Raw genomic sequence first — 21,516 nt, 5'->3', positions numbered from 1 at the left:
GGGAATGCTGTTTCCCAGGGTTGTCTATTATTAGCGTCCAGGCCCGCAGCTCTGTGCGGATGATTGAAGGTCCACCTGCGGCTGTCTGGCGCTTCTCCCTGCCGTGCCGTGCCCCCTCCAAGATTGCGGCTTTCTGGCGACCCTCAGCATGGTCCTATGGGGTTGCGAGGGAAGGGAGAAGAATGGCGGTCCAGGTAGTCATGTCGGCCGAGCATGCCCCTTGCTGCTGTGCGTTCTCTTTTCCTGGAGCAATGCTAGTTTGTTGTCCCGCCTGTGTACCGCTGAGGCGTCAGCAGGAAGGGGAGCCTGTGACCGTGCTCTCAACCACAAGGGGGATCTCCAACCACGGTCCCGTTTGCACAGCGGAGCACGGCAGCGTATACCTTGAGGGAGTCTCAGTCCCCTCCCCCTTCAGCGGGCAACTCTCCCTGCAGTGCTGGTGCACTGCCCTCTTCTCATGCTGCACTGCCGAAACTTCAGTCGATCGTTCACCCGCTGGGCAGCTCCGATTTTCCCCCAGATTTCGCCAGTATGGGGTCGGACCCCTCTATGTACGGCGTGCAGTCTTTGTTCGCCAGTTAATTCCTTTTATGTGAAGATTTTCAGAGGATTACGGGCAGCCCGGCGGAGCAGCAGAGGGCTACGTCCTCATCCGTTGCCTGCTCAACAGCGCCCCCCACGACAGACGTGCATGGCTGTTACACGAGTATGTTTAAGATCCATATACTGTATCTAACAAGGTAAGCAGAAGACAACAAAGAGACTTTAAAACAGATGCATTTTGGCAGCGCAAATATGCATTACAATTGTAGTGATTGTGTTGTTTTAATGATTAGTTACAGAGCGCATCGTGTAACAGAATAAGCGAACGGCGTTCGCTAAGACAGGTCAGATGGCTATCAAGGCATTCGTGCATGGCTAACTGTTTTTGAATCATGCTAGAGGACATAACTAGCCTTTCATACACAGGATTACGGTTGTGTTCTATCTAAGTATTGTCATTTGATTCTAGCATGCTAACCTCACAGAGTACTTGAATAAAGACAGTGGTTAAATAGAATTGACGGAATGAGACCGCAATGTCCATATTTATGTTAGAAGAATGCACAGGGTGAACATTTAAAGTAAATCATTGCTTACATGGGATACTTTGTACACAAGCATATAGAGGCACTATGACACTGATATTTAGGTAATTGTTAAGATAAGCACATGCATGAAATACATATGAATACAGCTCTGCACTTCTGTTGGAATGATGAATTAGCTAACATGCTTGTCTTTATATGCTTTTCTTTATATTTTGCCTTCTTATATGTTGTTTCATTATTTGTTATATGTTTTACTATGTGGGTACCCTGTTCGATGGAATAACATGACAAATATGACAAACAATATGACAATGTAATATATGCATGTTTGTGTTTTTGAAACATGATTGTATAACGATGTGTAGATGACTAAGGATATCAGACTAGGCACTGATGAAGGACGCACAGTCCGAAAATGAATTGACCAAATAATCACATTTTGCCAAAATAAGTTATGGATATCATTTTGAACTACGTTGATGTTAAAACACTATGAATCTTTGAACCTATAAAGAATTGAAGGACATTATTTTCCTGTACTTACCAGAAGAATTGGAAGAAAATGTTTAACACCAAGTGAGTAAAAAAGGGTGTGCGGCATAATTCATAACTCATTACAAGTTCCAGCTGGCCCGGGACCTTCTAACGTCAGACATGATTTGCGCATGGTTTGCAAGGACACTTTAAACAATATGGGGAGGAGAAGAGTAAATAGTTTCTGTTGAACCAGGGATAACTATCTCACCCACCCACACTTGCTGGCGTCCCTGGAACACCATAATCTAAACGACTACCGATTCAACATGCATGACCTCCAAATACAATCTGAGATAATAATTGAAACCCATCTGTATCGGTCAACTCTGGCCTCAGGCATCCCTTCACCCCAGGTTTATTGCTGGTCAAAAGCAAATGGCTGGATTTCCCTGAACAATAAATAACAAGCTGCTATTCACTTTAAAAGATTGCACCCCCTTTCTGCGTTACTGCCAAGCCATAACAACCCCAATCCTGCATGTGGTGACCATGGGCCTGATTCATGGAATGTTTTCCTATGGGATTGCGCCATGAATCAGGCCTCTTGTGTGTGTGCAGCTGTCCTTCCTCAGTCCTTAAATCCTTGCCAAACCGGTCATTTCAGTCACTCAGAATTCACCTTGCAAACCCTGACTGCAGAGTTTAACCAATTTATGAAAGAGCGCAAAGCATACAGATTTGTACATTTCTCCATGTACGTATGTCAGTGCATAGATGTTTAAAACTACTGTGTCCTCTTTACAAGGGTTTCTTCATGACAAATCTCCTTTCTCACATGCGCATTGTGAAACTCCCCGTTGCTCAGTTTCTAGGCGCTTACGTAGCACACCATACCGATATATTTTGTTTATATTTCATCTGCGGGTTTTGAGATTTATCTTGCTGTGCACGTGCAACTCTAAGTGTCTCAACTTAAAAACAAAGTAACACCAGGGACGTCATTTAAAGAAAATGCCAGGAGTAGCAGAAGTGACATCACATGACCCTTGATCTCTGATGACATCACAGGAAGTGATGCCATTTGACCCCACTTCAAAGTGACATTATGGGAAGCAATGAAACACAACCTTTCACCCCTTGACAAAACAGAAAGTGGCATTACATAGCATTGATCCTAGGTACACTATGATAAATATGGTTATGATATCACTGTAATGTGATATACTTTTCATACAAGAATGCATCACCATATGTGTCGTTAATATCAGTGTGTATAGGCCCATATTACCAAATTACTGTGGATGCAAGCAGACGTCCAGGCCAAATGATGATGATGTGTTATTATATAGCACTTATGCTTAAGCGCTTTATAGAGAACAAATATACATTCAATATCACCCAACCTGTGTTGGTACTCATTTATCAACCTCAGCAGGATGAAAGGCTGAGTTAGCCTTGCCTGGATTCAAACCTACAACCTGCAAATCACACACACAGATCGCAGCAGTGAGCGCTCAACCCGCTGAGCTATTTTACTGGCTATAGTAAAATTAGTAATTACGTGTCTGAATGTTCTCAAAGTCAGAAAGCAAATAACACTCTGTAGTGGATACCATTAAACTGGTAACTGAGATTTAACAGCAGGCCAGTTCATCTGCAGGCCTGGTGCAAAGTTGGCCACATGTCAATCGTGCATGGAATTACCAGGTTACTCACCGTAGTGACCACCTTACTCCTAGTCCATAGTCCCCTTTCCTCCATACTTATGGGACATCTCTCCGTCCTGTGGGACGGGACCGGAGCACTTTGTAAAAAGCATCCACATTTTTTCCAAAAATGTGTCCCTCCTCTCTTTCCTGCGCGGGGCCCGGCACGCGGCCGTAACCCCGCCCACCATGGCGCCGCCCCACGCATCGCCCATCAGTCCTTTTCTATCGCAGGGTCAAAGACCCATTAGCAATAATAAGGAACCTTATTAGAGGGGACAGCGGGTGGGCGTATGGAGGAAAGGGGACTATGGACTAGGAGTAAGGTGGTCACTACGGTGAGTAACCTGCTAATACTCCTACGTCCCATCCCCTTTCCTCCATACTTATGGGAGATTCCCAAGCACTCCTTACAGGAACTATGGGTGGATGGAAATACCCCTTACTGAAACAGGTTCTTCAGCACAGCCTGGCCGGACTGAGCGTCAGCTCTAGAGATCATATCGAGGCAGTAATGCTTACAGAAAGCAGATGGGGAGGCCCAAGTAGCCGCTTTAGCGATGTACTCCCAGGGAACATACTTCTGAAAAGCAGCCGCGGCTCCCTTGCCTCGCACCTGGTGTGCATGGATACCTTTAGGAGGTTTCAGCTTTTGGACAGTGAAAGATTCCGTGATACAGGCGGCAATCCATCTGGGAATAGATGCCTTAGACGCCGGCCTGCCCTGAGGGTTACCGAAGGTCACAAAAAGTTGGGAAGAACTCTGAATCTCGGAATTCCTGTCCAGGTAGAACTTAAGAGCTCTTTGGACATCCAGGCAGTGTAGAACCCTTTCCGCCTCTGAGGCAGGGTTCGGAAAAAAGACCGGAAGGGAAATCGACTGATTCAGATGGAATTCGGTCACTACATTTGGTAGGAAAGCTGGGTTTGTCCGAAGGACTACCTTGTCCTTGTGAAAGACCAAGAAAGGCTGCTCCACCGACAATGCCTGGAGCTCACTCACTCTCCTCACTGATGTAACGGCGACCAGAAAGGACACTTTCCAGGACACGTACTTGAGGTCACCCATAGCCATTGGCTCAAAGGGTTTATGGCACATCACCGTCAGGACTACATTTAGTTCCCAAGGCGGGTGCGGACTACGAACCGGAGGGTAGATGCGTGTCAAGCCAGCAAAATGTCTCTTCACCACCGGGTTAGTTAAAGAATAAGAACACCGGTCTGTAGAGAGGTAAGCGGAAACCGCTGAGAGATAAGTCCTGCAAGACAGAACATGAACCCCTGACTCTGCTAGGGAGGATACGAAGGACAGCACCGTGTCAATCGTTGCCACTCTCGGGTCCAATTCTTTCTCCAAACACCAATGACAGAACCTGAGCCATTTACTCTTGTATTGGGATCTGGTTGAGGGTTTCCTGGCTGCCTGGATAATGCGCATGTTATCCGCAGACAAACCCAAATTCTCTAGAGACGTGAACTCAGGCACCATGCCGCCAAGTTGAGCGATTGTAGGGAGGGGTGCCCATCTGCTGTTCCCCTTGGTGAAGAAGATCAGCAGTTACTGGTAACCTGATCGGCGGACACACCGACAGGTGTTGAAGTTCTGAAAACCAAAACCTGGCCGGCCACCACAGAGCTATCAGTAGAAGAGAACAGTTGACAGAGCTCTTCAACTTCCAAATTGCTCGATGAACTAGGGGAAGAGGCGGGAAGGCGTAAGCTCTCATGTTGTGCCATGGAATCTCGAGTGCGTCCCCCAGAGAGGAGGCTCCCAGCCCCCCTCTGGAGGCGTACTGAGGAAGCTTCTTGTTTACCGCTGTGGCGAAGAGGTCCACCTCCGGTGTGCCCCAACACGAGAAAATCCATGAGAGGATCTCCGCCTTCAACTCCCACTCGTAGCTGACCACTGTCCGCCGGCTGAGGGCATCCGCAGTGACATTCAGCTGGCCCGGGATGTGCACTGCAAGCAGCCAGACCCCATGAAGCATGGCCCACTCCCAAATCTGGATGGACAGGTCCACGAGAGGGGGAGACTTCGTTCCCCCTTGCTTCTTTATGTAATACATTGATACCACATTGTCCATTCTTATGCGGACCACCTTGTTGACAATGAGCGGTCTGAACGCCTTGAGCACCAGAAAAATCGCCAGAAGCTCCAAATGATTTATGTGCAGGAGCTTGTCCTGAGGCGACCAGAGGTCCGAGACCTGAAGAAGATCTAACGCCGCAACCCACCCCAAAAGGGAGGAGTCTGTCGTGATCGTCACCATGGGGGCTGGATCCTGGAACCCTGCGACCACTGACAGGTTGCTGAGAGATGACCACCAGTCCAGGTCCACTCTCATGGAATCCGGAATCATTATCCGCTTGGAATCCGGGTCCACAGCCTGACACCAGGAACTCCGAAGAGCCATCTGGGTCCGTCTCATTTTGAGACGAGCAAGAGGAAGAGCCAGTACACACGAGGCCATGAGGCCCAGAAGCCTCCGGAACCACCAGCCCGACATGCTCTCTGACTGCGCAAACATCTGACACGTGGCCAACAGATCTGCCATTCTGTCCCCGGTCAGATACACTCGGCAGTCGATCGTGTTCCAACGAAAACCCAGGAAAGTCAGGTCCTGTGAGACCGTCATGGAGGATTTCCGCCAGTTCACTGACAACCCAAGATGGAACAGGAGCTGAAGGAGAGACTGGAGGTTGCCCGCTGCTGCCAACGGACAAGGGCTGCGTAGGAGCCAGTCGTCCAAATAGGGATACACATGGATACCCTGGAGACGAAGATAGGCCGCAATCACCGACATCATCTTCATGAAGACACGCAGCGCCGAACTGAGGCCAAAAGGAAGCACCCGAAACTGGAAGTGCTCCTCTCCCAAAGAGAAGCGGAGATACCTCCTGTGTGGATTCCAAATCAGGATATGCATGTACGCATCCTGAAGATCCACCACGCTGAGCCAATCGCCCATCTGCAAAGAGGAGCGAATCTGTTCGGGCGTGATCATCTTGAATTTCTCTTGGGATAGGAAAAGATTGAACTGGGAAAGGTGTAGGATGGTGTGCAGGCCAGCCTGGTTGGGTTTGGGCACCGTAAACAGCTGGGAGTAGAAGCCCTCCCCTCGCTCCCCAAGGGGAACGGGTTCCACATCTCTGAGGTGCAGAAGTTTCTGAACCTCTGCCTTGAGGGAGGGTGAGCCCGACAGCTGAAAAGGAGGGTTGAGGGGTGGGGTAGGGGGTAAAGGTAAGCGGAAGCCCGCTCGAGCGACTGACAAGACCCATCTGTCTTCTGTGATGGCCTGCCATTCCTCCCAATGAAACGCAATGCGTCCTCCCACCGGGGTCTCGTGCAAGCGTGGAAAACCCTCATTTGGCAGGCTTATCGGTAGTGGTGCCACCTGAACCTGATGAGGAGACTGAGGAGCGGGAGAAAAACCGCATACGCTGTTGTCTACGGAGGTTATTCCCCGCAGGAGTATCCACTCTGCGAGATTTGCGGTCAAGGAAGCCCCTAAAACCAGAGGAAGGTCGACTTTGCGACCTTCGAGACTTGAAAGGAGCTTTAACCAGAACAGACAATGATTTAGCTGTCTGAGTGCTATCTTTGGTTTTGGTGAGCTCTACATCAGTAGAAGAGTGAAAAAGCTCCTTACCATCAAACGGAAGGTCCAGAACCTTGTCTTGCACCTCCTTCGAGAACTTAGTGGCATGCAGCCACGCTTGCCGCGATGTATCAACCCCAAGCATAAGACCCTGCGCCGAGGTGTCTATGTGATGAGCCGCAGCCTCCAGGAGATCCTGGGCCAAGACCCTGGCATCGGAAAGGCCCCCTCTGAAATCCTCCAACTTCTCCACCGGAATGAGCTCCTCAAACTCCGACAGACCTCTCCACATCCGCATGTTAGCTCCCACCAAAATCAATTCTGCATTGGCCTGCCTGTGCTGTAAGGCCGAATTGGCAAAGATTTTCCTCCCTAGGGAGTCCAGGAGCTTGTCCTCCTTTCCCAAGACCTGAGTAGCCGTCGCGGAGGAGGATGCTGCAGGCCTGGGTTGTAATGTAGCCACAGCCACCACTGTGGAGGACAAGGCCAATTCCTCCGAAGAATGCAGCCTGTACCTCGCGTCAATCTTTTTATTGACAAAAAGTCCCGAGTGTGGCTTTCCCAAACTCTTCGGACCTCGGCCAGAACGACCTTCTGCAAGAACAGGCCGGTACGCTCCAAAGGAGACAAGGTGAACGCCCCAGAAAGCACGCCCTCCTGCGGAGCAGGTGCCTCAGGCACCGGAACATCTAAGAAACTCATCATGTCCAGCACCCGCTCATGGAAAGCTCTGATAGAGCGGGGAAGGTCCTTGTTGTCCTGATCGCCTTGAGGGTCATCTGACAGGTCAGGATCCTGCTGAGCCGTGTCAGGCACTGCCTTGTCCACTGGGGACAATGGTGGCAAAGGCGGAAGCGCAGGGGGAGGCACCACAGGCAAGGGAGGCGCCGGCAGGACCACCGGCGGAACGGGTGGAGCCGGAGGGGGGGTGGACATATCTCCTTGAAAAGCCCTTTGAAATATTCCCTCATGGGGTCAGTGCGCATAAGCGCTTGAAATTTACCGAAAAGGGCGTCCTCAGGAGATTCTTTCGGAACCTGAGGAGGCCTCTCATGAGGTGGACAAATCCAGTGACGTAACGGGGAAGGGTGCCACACCGGCCCCTCCACCGACGTATCCACATAAATCAAGGGAGCCGCCCGCGTGAGCAACGAAACATTGTGCGGAAGAGGCATACAGGCGTTCCAATCATAAACCGGCCGGTAAGGATGCGCACAAGGGACCTTAGGTTCACTCGAAGGACCGAACCCTACACCAGGGGCCGATGGCATAGTTGTAGGGGTAATACCTAAAATGGCCGCCGTGGTCGTGGCGGGAACGGCCACCATTTTGTCCTCATCTGAGGGGAACTGCGGCCTTTGAGTAAGTGAGGCAGGTGTCCCCGTCGATGGGTCAGGGGTCTTAATTTTAGTCTTAACGTAAGGAACCTCGGCAGAGCCGGTACTATGAGGCCTGGAATGTTTCTGCAACATACCAACCGCCAACTGAGCCTTCGAAGGAAGGGCCTCGGCACTGCTGGTAAAAGAAGAACCTTTCTTCTTTGCCCCCTCAACAGATCTGGTATCACCACAAGAGCCGGAACGGTGAGCAACCGCTTTCACCGACAGGGCCTTGCCCGGCCCCTCAGAACTGTTGGTAGCCTTAGCCTCTGTAAGAGGGACCTCGGACCTCGGCCCGGTAGAAGCCTTATCGGCACGGGCCTCGAACATCCATTCGGTAACCTCAAGCCCAGCCAAGACCTCGGGGCCACCCCGGTTTTGTCTTTGAGGGAAGCCGAAAGAGCGGCCTCAGAGCAAGCTCTGGTACCCCACGACTCAGTAGAACTGGGTCTACAAACAGCCCCCACAGGAGGGGCCTCGGAGCATACTCCGGTGAACACAGGCCCCTTACGAAGACCCTCGGAGAAAACTCTGGTAGAATTATTAGGCCCGTCAGGCCCCTCAGGGCGAACCCCGGTAACAGAGCGATCAACGCCCCTCCCGGCCCGAGAGGAGCCCGGAAAGGTATCCCCCAGCCGGGGTGCTCTGAAAAGTAAAGAACTTGCCGGGCGTTTTTTCTTCTCGTCGATGAACGCCTGAAAATGCGGAGGTGGAGTTTGTCCGAACACCTCCTCCCACCGCTCCAACCGACGTTGAAGTGCCCAGACCGAAAGGGAGTCACAGTAAAAACAGGCGTCCCAACGGTGTTCCGGACCCAAACACTCTAAACAAAGAGGATGGGGATCCGCCCTCGCGAAGCGACGGTGACACGGTGAACAGTCTGGAAAATCTAGTTTAAAAGACATAGACAGACTAGTAAACGAACGCTAGTGAGAGCCAGAGAGGAAAACAGGGAAGAAAGTCTTCAGAGGATGCAAGTGCGTCCGGCCCCGATCGTGCGGAGAAAAGGACTGATGGGCGATGCGTGGGGCAGAGCCAAAGTGGGCGGGGTTATGGCCGCGTGCCGGGCCCCACGCAGGAAAGAGAGGAGGGACACATTTTTGGAAAAAATGTGGATGCTTTTTACAAAGTGCTCCAGTCCCGTCCCACAGGACGGAGAGATGTCCCATAAGTATGGAGGAAAGGAGACGGGACGTAGGAGTATTACTTTTCAGGCTTCCGAGGTTGGCAAAATACATACCTTTGGGAGTGTTCATAACTGTGCATTAAAGAATTTAGAGTAGCGCTTGGAAAGCAGCGCACTCACAGGCCTTCCCGTACTCTGGGCACTCATTACCTCGACATGCAAACAAACATCCTGAACAGCATGCCATGGAGGTAGGAAAGAGAGACACATAACAACAAAGCATTCTTTGTGGCGCAATGAAATCAAGGCCACTTTATGTGCTGTGGTCAAACATTCCTAAACTTTACACCAGCTTTTAGGCACAAGGATTTTATCAAGTCATCGAGGACACTGAGATGCAATGATCATCCTAACAGAGACAACGGCAGAAAAAAGCATGATATAACTGCAACTTGTGAAAAGCAAAATACATAGTCAGAAATGGATGCTTATTCTACTCTAAATGCCTTTTGGAAGTTGTTGTCTACATTGTGAATTTGAGGTGTTTAAGAACAGACTAAATCGGTGACTCACCCCCTGAAGTGTGCCTGAAATAAACCTTTCATGAATCTAGCAATTATTGTATAGAATTCCAGAAATACAAATTATTTGTTATTCCTATTCTTTCTTATTTAGGGTCACTTTACAAAGAGTTACACTTGTGGAACACCCTGTTTTTTTAAGAGGCCTGAACAAGAAATCCAGCCACTCTAGAAACAAAGAGCCACATGGCGCTGGCCACAGCCCGGAAGTCTCAATTTTTAAAAACATTTTAAAAAACATTTCTTTTTTTAGGGGTAGTAAGGGAGATGCCTGGCGTCCCCCAAATGATGTCCCTGAGTAACACTAAAGTAACACATATCCCATTCTCATTAACTATGCTAGCTACGTATAAAATTGTAATATCACACCAAATTTGCCGCTCCCCCATATGGCACGTGCAATGTGACCCCCTTTTTCTCATCGGGACCTTTCCTGACCACCCCAACACTACTAACCTTCAAACACCAATCAACATCAACCCATCCGTTGCAGTCCCAATAGGCCATGAAAAGGGCATCAGTGGACTGTGCGTGACCAAATAATATATTATGGGAAAGGTACCCTCACAATTACAGGGAAAGAAAAAACAACAAAACAATGGGCTTCATTACAACTCTGGTGGTAGCCTTGCCGCCGGAGTTGCATTTTTTCCTGCACCCGTTAATGGGCAAGAAGCGGGTCATGCCGAGTGACCCGGTACTTGCACATTTTCAGGTGCCGGAATGAAGGGCCTCCTCATTCCCATTCTGCCCCATAGGCTGAATGTGGATGGGGACGTTGGATGCACGGCACAACTCTGCATGTGCCGGTGCATCCGACGTGCTCTGCTCGCGGGTGCCGTTACACCCGCCAGAAAAAACCTGGCGGGTGAAACGGCTCCCGCGAGCAGAGCCCGTAGTATGGCGGTCTGGGAAGTACGGTACCGGCATGCTTACCGGTACTGTACTTCCCAGACCGCCATGCTCGTAATGAGGGCCACTGTGTTTACTTCGGAGAACAGGCAGCATTCTTCCCACAGGCTTTCCCCCACGCACCCGACTCTGGCTTGTGCCCAAGTGCACCCATGGGGCTTTTGTTTTCATTTTTCTGTATCATGTAAGCCTGCTGACTGCGCTGGGCCTGCCATCCTCCACAGGTGCCAGGTGCGCGCGTGTTTGCTGAAGCTTTCCTTACGCAATTAAGGCAGGTCGGTGCAGCCCTCTCCCAGGGTGCCATGGAAACAGCAGCGGGCTACCTGAAGGTCTCCGAGCAGGGCAAAGACCCAGAGAGGTAGGAGCACCTCTGTGCAAACAAAGGGCTAGGCGACCTCCCCTTCTCATCGGGATGCCACGCTTACAGAGGCAGCCAGGCACCATGCCAAGCGTCGGCGGACATTTTAGGCAAAGTTGCATCTCGGCCGCGAGAACAGCCAAAGAAAACAAAACGGATCGAATAATCGTACTAAAATAGTCTAGTGCCGAAACGGCATAGTACGAAGGCACAGAGGAGGAGTGCCAACGCCGGGGACGGATTTCCGTGTGGAGGTAATTTGTCTCCCGCTGCTCGTTTGGCCCGACGGTCCTAGTTTCTCCTTTATACTTTCTATTGCGAACGTGCAGTCCCCACACGGCCTTCAACGGATGCGCGCAGAGGAAGATGGGACCAAGAGCCACAAGCAGCTAGTAGCCCCTGGCTCTGAGTTAAAGCCACACAACGATGGATGTGAGCTTCAAGGTGCGTGTTACCTGCCTGTCATTTTATAAATATTCCAAATGTAAGCATATCATTCAAGAGATTCTACATTTTAGGACTTGAAAGACTAATAGTGTAACCTTTAACTGCACATTGATCACGTCCAGCAGACCCACCGTTGCCTCATGTATCAAGTTAACATCAAAGGTAAATCAATATACAGTGCATTCTTTAAAAACATCGAGCAACATGAACCTGAAAATTAGAAGCCTTGTACAATCGCCTTACCAGCAAGATATTGGTTTGCTCGTGGATACTGTTTCGAAAGGTGAAGTCTCTGTGGGGTGTTTTCTTCTCCCAATTAAAAGGCTTTTGTGATATGAACTTGAGTGGCTCGCGTTGGGAATGAAACATATATTTGTTGTACGTGGGATCGAACCCGCAGTTCTCTGTTATAGATTTATTGCAACAGTTCTGGTCCTCCCCTGCTATACTTTTTATGTAAAGTGCTGCATTTCCCTGTAATACTTCGTTACTTCTCCGTTTTGACTCCAATGATTGTTCTCAGCAGCACTGCTGTAGTTGTATTGGGACAGCACTAGCACTTCACAGCAGCACTGCTGTAGTTGTATTGGGACAGCACTAGCACTTCTCAGCAGGGCTGCTGTTCATTTGATGGATAGAGCACCTTTCAGGAGGTCTGCTCTACCTTTAATGTGGCAGACTGCCTTATGTTTAATGTAATAGCACCAACCAGGGGCGTTGCTAGGGGGGGGGGGGGGTTAAGGGGACTATAGCCCCTGATCTTTTGGTTGTAGCCCCAGATAGAATCTCAGGAGCTACAGCCAAAAGACTAGCTAGCCTCCAGTCCCAACAGTTCCGACATCAGCGTAGCCCCGGGTCTTTTCCAGACCTAGCAACTCCCCTGGCAACAACTACTCTTTGTGGCTGCTGCTAATTAACAGTCCTGGCACTTCTGGGTAGATCTGCTTTACTCACAGTAGGACTGTAGCGTAAAATCTTAGCAGAGGTACCAATGCATTTAATTAGCAGGTACTAGAACTTCTCTCTCTCTCTCTCTCTCTCTCTCTCCCCCCTCCTCTCCCTCTCTCTCACTCCCCCCCCTCCCAAAAGTTAAACATTAGCTATACCGGGAGTACCATGCACTGATTGAGTCCTCTCTCTCTCCCTCTCCATCACTCTGTCTCCCTCTCATTTTGCCATTTGTGATGTCATCTTTGATGTTCTGGGTGTTAGTCTTAGCAGTGCACGGTGGTGGCGCGAGTTATGGTTGCTTAGCTTACCATAACTGGCGAATTTCAGGGGATTTTCGGTTTTACTTGAAACCATAACATCCCTTTAACAATGTTTTTTTCACTTATTTTTATTGGTTTTTAGTAGCACACTTTAACCATACCGAGACATGAGTGAAAACAGTGATACTAATCGTAGACACTACACTTCTCTATGATAACCAATTATTACCCATAACTTTATGTGTACTTACCATACAGACATTAAAAATAATACAGAAACAGAGACCTTAGAAAATCATCTGCAGCAAATGGAGTAAAAAATGGATCTATTAAACAAATAGTGCGCTCAGAAATAATATTGTCCCGAGGGGTCGGGCATGTGTTTCTAAACATATGTTGATCGAGCGTACAAACATTTCGTATGCACCTTGCCGTAGTTTTCCTCTTTTTTACACATGCGAAATCAGGCAGCAGGGCGCTGCCATCTTGTGATAATCGTATCCGTTGCTGCATCGCCCAAGGTGGACTGCCCTGGCGGCACTAATTCATATGCCCCGCTCCTGATGCTGACATCACCAAACCTAGTGATATTCTCTGTCTATCTGCAGGATGTTACTGCGCAGCGTAGCCAAACGCACCCAGTCATCAACTACGTCATAACCTTAGTTGACGCAGAACCCGGAATATCAAAACACACATCATCTCACAGCACAGCGCGTCCCAATTTTTATTATAAAATCATACGTTTAAAGGAAATATCAAAACTGTACAATTTTTAAAGTACTTTTATTTCACAATAAACACTCCGATAACAACAGGTGATTGCCATATTCAAGCAAGTGCATAATTTTGTTCTTTGTTTGCTTTCCACAAATGTTTATCGTGAGTCACACAGTGTTTCTTTTCGGTATAAAAAGCACATTGGATGCACTGTGAAGCGCAAGTCTTTGGCATCAGCTTGGCGCTAGGCCACCGTAAACGATGTCAGGTTGCTCCTTATCACTTGTACCGAGTAAGGGCATATCAGTGCGTGGCGATCGTCCCAAAAAAGAGTCACTGTTATGCAGCCATTCAGTGTATCTGCAGCTGGCGGTTGGAAAAACCTGTCAGTTGGTAACTGGAATCGATGACAATCGCAGAAATGCCGGATGTAGCTGTTTACAAAATGAGAACAGAAATGTGTCTCAGTAGTCGATCTTTAGTACAGTTGATCATTTTACCCATTAATTCGGCCCAGTGTTAAAACCAATGATGAACACAGACGTCAAAACAATGGGAACACAGAGAAAACAACGCGGAAAGTAGTGTACAATTTGCTTCAGAGCTTAGTGCTTTGGAGTATGTTAAATTCGAAATGGAATACGGACGCTAACGCTACAATCAGGGAGCCTGGTAATGGAAAGAAGAACACATAGATGGAATTTTAATTAAATATTAGCGTTCAAGTACGCGTTTGTGGAACGTGGGGGAAAAGGCCACTACACACACATGCTGTATTTGCGTGTCAATTCAATATGACACAAAAAACAACCGAGTACAATGTAAGGCAGCAATAACGGTCGGCGAATGATAAATTGAGTAGTTGGTCTATAAAATCGTCAAAAGTGCAACTTACATAATTTTTGGCATTTCCATTCTGTCGACGTAAAGCTGACACCCAGTTCAGGGCAACACATTTTTATAAAGTGAAAATACATGTTCCTTTGTCAAGTTTTGGAATGGTGAACCTTATCATACTGGACAGTGTTACATCCCTGCCTTCATACATTCCTTTTCAAATGTTAGCTTTGGTTCAAGGTCAAAAAACAATTGAACCTTACACTGTGTACGATGCATGGATTTCCTCAGCTCGGAAACAAAAATTCAATGCCGCTGACCTTCACTCACAATGGCAGCCAATAGCCCTTCAGACCGGAGTGCATTAGAAACATTTTTGTAAAAAGATATGATTTTTTTCCTACCATTCACCAATTCGAGCGACATTTCTACAGATTTACTTTGTTCCTATGCAGAAATTTGCACTCTCCAGAGACTTCCAAAGGCAGGCCAGACCACCTGTCACCTCAGTCCATCTCCTCTTCACAAGCGAAATCACTTGAACATTTTTTGCAAGGAGCAAATCTTGCGCCCTGAGAAAATGTGCTCGTACGGGAATGTCCTATACTGTGCACACGGTTCCTATGCAGAACTTCACACTCTCCAGAGACTTCCACAAGCAGGCCAGACCACCTGTCACCTCATCCCATCTCCTCTTCACAAGCAAAATCATGTGAACATTTTTCGCAGGGAGCAAATCTCGCACCCTGAGAAAATGTGCTTGTGCGAGAATGTCCTATAATGTGCACACGGATGTTTGCACTATCCCACTTTGTGACACTAGCCAAGTGAACGGTGTGGGGGTCTTGCCACCTTACAAATACAGACACATAGGGCCTCATTATGAGTTTGGAGGCAGTCATGCCCTTAACAAGGGCATGACTGCCTCCAAACTTGGGTCCGGGTCTGTGGTCCCTGAATGGGGAAATACCGGCCCATTCCAACTTTGGAGGGCCCAGTATTTCCCCATTCAGGGAACCCGGACCATCCCCATTCCCATTTCAGCCCCCCTAGGGCTCAATGGGAATGGGGAGCATGCTAACAACTGGCCTGTTTACCGGCACCGTTAACCCCTTACCGCCCTCCTCGTAATGAGGCCCATAGTAAGTACGTAATAGTAATGTCTCGATTCCCCTAGTAACTTAGGTTAGGACCCAAAGTTACGTAAATATGCAAAATACAAGGGGGATCATGGGAGTCTCTCTGCCACACATTAATCCTGGGTGCAAGACCCTTACCTAGATTCTTTCGCTCACTATCTTTCACAGAGGAGAAATATAACAATCATATCACTCTTTGCCCTGCCCAGGGGCAGTGCAGCACCAAAAAGCTAGACAATCCAAAATGTTTGCTTCCATGCGTACCTTATGATGCAGCGCTTGTTTCCAAACACTACAATCTTGACTACATGGCCTGTTGAAAATTCTTGATACAGCCTCACCAAAAGAAACACTAAGGGACTCATTACGGCTTTGGCGGTAGCCATGCCCTTAAAAAGGGCATGGCTGCCACCAAAACCGGGTCCGGGTTCCCTGAATGGAGAATTACCGGGCCTTTCCGAGTTTGGAGGGCCCGGTAATTCCCCCTATAGGGAACCCGGGCCCGGACCTTCCCCATTCCCAATTGAGCCCCCATAGGGCCCAATGGGAATGGGTGCAGGGAGCTAACAACGGGTCGATTACGACCGGCCCGTTGTTAGCTCCCAGGTCCCCTCGCGGGACCCGGTAAGGGCGTCTGGTAAAACCAGACGTCCACATCGGGTCCCGCGAGGGAACTTCGTAATGAGGCGGAATGGGTTTAATGGGTCCGCCACCATTAGCGGCAGCGTTGACCCATTCCACCAGGGTCGTAATGAGGCCCTAAGTATATAATAATTAAACTCACCACCACCACATCACACAGCCATGCTAACGAACACCTCACCAATAAATACAACCCAAAATGCCTAGAGTCTTCAATATCAACATTCTGAACACATTCCAACAAACAAACTAAGACACATCATCTCACTATCCTATAAACACTATTACACTACTACCAATCAGTACACACATTTTTAAAAACATATCCCCTAATCAGCCCACATCCCACAGTCAAAATCTTTGGTAACATAGGTGTGTTATGCTGAGGTGGTTGTAGCCAGGGCCTAGAGTCTTGGGTGCATGACCGAAGGCCTACAGCACTTCGGCCATGTACCCAAGACTCTAGACCCTGGCCATAACCACCACAGCATAACACACTCATAGAAAGAAACACCTACCAAATGACCACAACCCAAAAACATAATACATCACCTCAAAACCTACCCACTTCCATTAATATTCTAAACAATTATTACAACCAACGTAGACACTCTTCAATACATACCCTCTTCAACCAATGCTCTTCTAACGACCCAAAACCAACATCATAGTAAACTAAAATAGTCAGTAGCGCACCTAGTGTTCATTTTGTCCGTGGACACCACAAATACATCACGGCCTTCTCCCACCTAACCAAATACATCATTTGACCCATCTCTTACTCCCCCACCCTCTCCAAGAACTTATCCACATCAACAGACTCCCCAAAATTGGATTTATGCTCACGTACAGCTCATGTCCGCGCATCCAATATGGGGGGCGCACTGAAACTATTTGACGCACCTCACGCCTCCTCTCAGCCAATCAGAGAACACGTTGCGTGTCCGCAGAGATGATGCAAGCCGATTAGCCAATCAATGTCCTGTCCGCGGAGCGAATAGGGAAGTGTGTCTGCAGAGCAGACATAGATATCACTAATTGTTTTGCCTTACATTTCGGTCGTTTAAATAAAAACTACTGGATGGATTCACACCAAATGAACAAAAGCCATTGGGCCTGATTCATGGAACGTTTTCCCATGGGATCGCACCATTATAAAACACTTCCATGAATCAGGCCCATTATGTCTATGGAAAAAAATATGGAAAAAAAAGAAAGTTTGGGACGCCCCTATAACTTTGCCCAACCCTCAACCAAACCTCACCAAAAATTCAGAGTGGGCCATATACTTTTTTTGCAAAGTTGTATTACACAGCCCGCGGTAGCGGCCGTGTAGTTATGGTTAAGTTGCTAAACTCATAGGGAGAGCACTTTTTCGGCGGCTTATAACTTTGCTCCCCCTGGAGGAATCTTCACAAAACGTAGCAAAAAAAGTATATGGGTGGCTTTGAATTTTTTTGCCAAGTTGGGCGAGGATTCCTGGGCGGGGGGGGCAAAGTTATAGGGGGATCCCAACATTTTTTTTTTCCCATAGACTGAATGGGGGAAAACCTTGCGCACGGCTACAGTGCGAACGGCTGGACGGATTTTCACCAAATTTGCGGCAGGAGCGGGGCTTGTGTCAGAAAGCGTGCTTTTGTGTGCTTGGTGGAAATCTGACCAGTACTTTTGTTGCAAATTACTGAAATGTACGTCCCAAAAAATTAGTGATATTTGGGTCCGCTCCGCTGACCCATTTCCCTGTTTGCTCCGCAGACTGAAGTGTCATTGGCCTTCGGTACGGCGTGATGTCGCGAACATTGAATGGGCCCGGTGGTTGGCTAGAGGGAAGCGTGGTGTGCGTCAACGTTTTTGGGAACCGCCGCCATGGTGTATCGGAGGACAGTGCAGCGGCAGAAGGGTCTGGAAAATGTACCGTACGGCATGTGTTGGCAGCAAGAAGGGAGGGAAGGGGTGGGGGAGTGAGAAGTGGTGCATGTGACATATGTAAGTAGGTGGAAGAAGACGGAGGAGTGCCTGCAGTTTTCGCACATACTGCATCTAATCGCAGGTAGCTAGAGAGGCGAGTACTTTGTCTGGTGATTGGAGGCAGGTGTCGTAATGGCCCGATAGGTTCTGCCGCGACCTGTTTGCAGCGAACTCTTTCCATGGTGAGTGGTGGTACAGCAATTTTAGAAGGGTAATGAAGCGCACATGACATAGGTTGGATGGGAGCGTGGGTGGCTGTGCTATGCGGATGTAATGTGCGAGTTGAGCACATGGAGGCATGCATGGGTGTAGGAAGATGCATTGGGTCTGTGGAAGGATTACACTATTGGGTGCGTGGGCGAACGCTGTAGACTGTAGGGAATGCACTGAAGAGCACTGGGCTTTAGCATACCCACCGCAGTAACGCAAGGGTGGGTGTGCATCCGGTACAGGGTGGTGTTTGTATAGTGCGATGTGTGCACATTGGTTGCAGTAGGGCAGTGTTGCGACCAGATTGTGGGTAGTTTGGCAGTGACACAATAGTTTGGGAATGGAAGTGGGGACGGCCATAGTATATGAATGAAAGAGAGAGTGTTTTCTTTGTACATTATGGTAACTGGTGTAACTTGTGGATGCATACTTAAATGGCGGTGCGCAGGTTCGGTAGGATTGCTGGTAGAGTGCTGTGTATGTGGATAGTCGAAGTTGATGACATGGTGAAATGGTTGGTGACATTATGTAGCAGTGACAGTGTTCAAGGCCTAGACTGTTGGGTGCATGGCCGAAGGCCGTAGGCCATGCACTCAAGAGGCTAGGACTTTAGAACACGTACGGCAGTAATGCGTTTTGGATTCTGCAGCACTTAGAGGGTGGGGACCTGTAAATAATGGGTGTGTAGCACATTTCTAGGGACCATTATTTTGTGAATGGATACAATGTAGTACGTTGGTTAGGAGTGCTGGTGGTAGTGGAGTGTATGTGGATTGGGGTAGTTGGTGATATGGGGAAATGCATGGTGCCATTATGTTGCACTGTGTGTGTTGAAGTCCTAGGCCATTGGGTGCAATAGAGCAGCAGAAGTGAGCTGCCATGCATGCATGTTTCTTTTTGCAGGTGAGGACAGTTTTACACGATGGTAACGTTTTTAGGTTGTGCCGCAACCTGTTTGCGGCAAACTCTTTCCGTGGTGAGTGGTGGTACAGCAATTTTAGAAGGGTAATGAAGTGCACATCACATAGCTTGGATGGGAGCGCAGGTGGCTGTGCTATGCGGATGGAATGCGGTAGTTGAGCACATGGTGGGATGCATGAGTGTAGGAAGATGCGTTGGGTCTGTGGAAGGGTTACACTATTGGGTGCATGGCCGAAGGCCGTAGGCCATTCATTGAACAGCCTAGGACTTGAGGAAACCCACGCTGCTAAAGCAATTTTCAATGTGTATCTGGTAGAGGGTGGTGACCTGTACAGAATGGTTGTGGAGTTTATTTCAGACGCCATAGAGCAACAGAGGTGAGCTGGCAGGTGTGTGCAGTATGGGCACTGGGTGCTGGGTTTACATACTGTCAATATGGAAGAGGATATGGTAGAAGTGCCCCTTTAATGTGCTTGTTTACTATGCTGTGTGCCGATTTGTTGAAGTAGAGCCAATGTTGTGAAAAGGTTGTGGGTAGATTGGTAGTGACACAATACTTCGAGAATGGGTGTGGGTAGGGGTGGTGGAGGCTCTGGTATGTTTGTGGATTCTCCTGATAGCGACCTGTTTTCACCTTAAATGGCCTTGGTTACTATGCTGTGTGCTGATTTATTGAAGTAGGGCCAATGTTGTGAAAAGGTTGCAGGTAGGTTGGTAGTAACAATACTTTGTGAATGGGTGTGGGTAGGGGTGGTGGAGGCTCTGGTATGTTTGTGGATTCTCCTGATAGCGACCAGTTTTCGTTATTGGGTGCCATGCAGAGGTTAAGTATGTCATTGGTGGATGCGTGTGCAGGGTGGGTAGGAGTGCTGGTGGAAGTGGTGTGTATGTGGATTGGCGTAGTTGGTGATATGGTCGCATGCATGGTGGCATTACCTTGCGGTGCCTGTGTTCAAGCCCTAGCCTATTGGGTGCATGGCTGAAGGCCGTAGGCCGTAGGCCATGCATTGAAGAGCCTAGAACTTGAGGAAACCCACGCTACTAAAGCAATTTTGACTGTGTATGTGGTAGAGGGTGGTGACCTGTACAGAATGGTTGTGGAGTAAATTATAGATGCCATAGAGCAGAAGAAGTGAGATGGCAGGTGTGTGCAGTGTGGGCACTGGGTGCTGGGTTTACATACTGTCAATATGGAAGAGGATATGGTAGAAGTGCACCTTAAATGTGCTTGGTTTCTATGCTGTGTGCTGATTTGTTGAAGCAGGGCCAATGTTGTGAAAAGATTGTGGGTAGGTTGGTAGAGCACACAATACTTTGTGAATGGGTATGGGTAGGTCTGGTGGAGGCTCTGGTATGTTTGTGGATTCTCCTGATAGCGACCTGTTTTCGTAAATGGGTGCAATGCAGAGGTTCAGTATGTGACTGGTGGATGCGTGTGCAGGGTGGGTAGGAATGTTGGTGGCAGTGGTGTGTATGTGGAATGGCGTGGTTGGTGATCTGGGCACATGCATGGTGGCATTACGTTGCAGTGCCTGTGTTCAACGTCTAGCCTATTGGGTGCATGGCTGAAAGGAGTCAGCCATAGGCCATGCATTGAAGAGCCTAGGACTTGAGGAAACCCACGCCACTAATGCAATTTTGACTGTGTATCTGATAGAGGGTGGTGACCTGTAAAGAATGGTGCGCAAAAGAGCAGCAGAAGTGAGCTGGCAGGTGTGTATGTTTGGTTACGCAGGTGAGATTGCTGGTAGAACATGGTCAAGTTTTGGATGCGTGATTGGAAATTGTGCAATGAAAAGTCACACAGTGTGGCCACTGGGTGCAGTGTGTGAATACTGGCCATACGGCATAGGGTATGGTCGAAGTGTAGCTTGTATGGGTTCTTTACTATGTTGTGTGCAGATTTGTTGAAGTAGGGCCAATGGTGTGAAAATGTTGTGGTTAGGTTGGTAAAGACACACTAGTTTGTGAATGACAGTGGGTAGGGGTGATGGAGGCTGTGGTATGTTTGTGGATGCTCCTAATTGCGACCTGGGTTCGTGATCGGGTGTTTGATGGTGTGAGGGAGTTGGATTGAAGTGCTCCTACATATGTTACGTTTGTGCACAATGTTAGCTGCCCACATGGTCGCATGCATGGATTCTTAGTGTTGTGCTGTGTGTGGGCAAGGGTGGACTGGTGTGTGCATGACG

At 48.6% G+C, this 21,516-nt stretch overlaps 1 protein-coding gene across 1 annotated transcript in view; it reads left to right on the top strand.

The window, feature by feature from the left end:
- Nucleotides 1-11,170: 11,170 nt before the first annotated feature.
- Nucleotides 11,171-21,516, top strand: part of RNF183 (ring finger protein 183) — a 256,991-nt gene continuing 246,645 nt past the window's right edge. Inside the window, exon 1 of the mRNA XM_069609819.1 lies at nt 11,171-11,673. The gene's annotated coding sequence lies outside the window, so the exon portion shown is untranslated. The remainder of the gene's footprint in view (nt 11,674-21,516) is intronic.

This window comes from Ambystoma mexicanum, chromosome 8 (assembly GCF_040938575.1).
Source record: "Ambystoma mexicanum isolate Mex_15411 chromosome 8, UKY_AmexF1_1, whole genome shotgun sequence".
In the NCBI taxonomy this organism is placed as follows: Eukaryota; Metazoa; Chordata; class Amphibia; order Caudata; family Ambystomatidae; genus Ambystoma; species Ambystoma mexicanum.
Note: the sequence above shows the minus strand (reverse complement) of the source record. Positions and strands in the feature narration are given on the sequence as shown.